Source organism: Triticum aestivum, chromosome 6B, assembly GCF_018294505.1.
Source record: "Triticum aestivum cultivar Chinese Spring chromosome 6B, IWGSC CS RefSeq v2.1, whole genome shotgun sequence".
Classification (NCBI taxonomy): Eukaryota; Viridiplantae; Streptophyta; class Magnoliopsida; order Poales; family Poaceae; genus Triticum; species Triticum aestivum.
In genome coordinates this window covers 44,364,322-44,364,869 of record NC_057810.1, presented here as the reverse complement: position 1 = coordinate 44,364,869, position 548 = coordinate 44,364,322, and positions in this window count along the sequence as shown.

The window sequence follows — 548 nt, the reverse complement described above, 5'->3', positions numbered from 1 at the left end:
TGTTTGGATCAAGATGTTTGTATGATTATACTTTTATAGTTTTTATTAGAGGCACGAACTAATCCGATGTGAACATAAATTACCTTTTTTTCCTGAAGTTGTTGCCGCTCAACTGCGTGTCCAGGCTGCCGGCAACCGGCAGCGTGGCCGTGGATCCGCGCAACGACGCCTGCTTGTCCCGGCGTCCCCTTTCCCTTCTCCACTTCTTGATGGCGGCGCGATGGAGGGATTCGGTCGGAGCGGCGTGGAAACGAACAGACTAGCATCCATCTATCGATACGTGGCTTAGTGCGGTAATAACTAACACGGCCTCTTTGCTTTTCACGATGGCCTGCTTCGCATTTGTGTGCTCCATATGGGCTGTACCAGTTAGATGGGATGAGGATTTCTCAAAAAACAAGTTACATGGGCTGAGGATTTCTCAAAAAAAAAAGGTTACATGGGCTGAGGATTCACGTTAGTTATCAAGGTCGAGGGAGATAGGGGGGGCGAAGCAGTTTACATACATGTACGTAGGCAGAAATATTACGGAATAGTCGATCGCTATC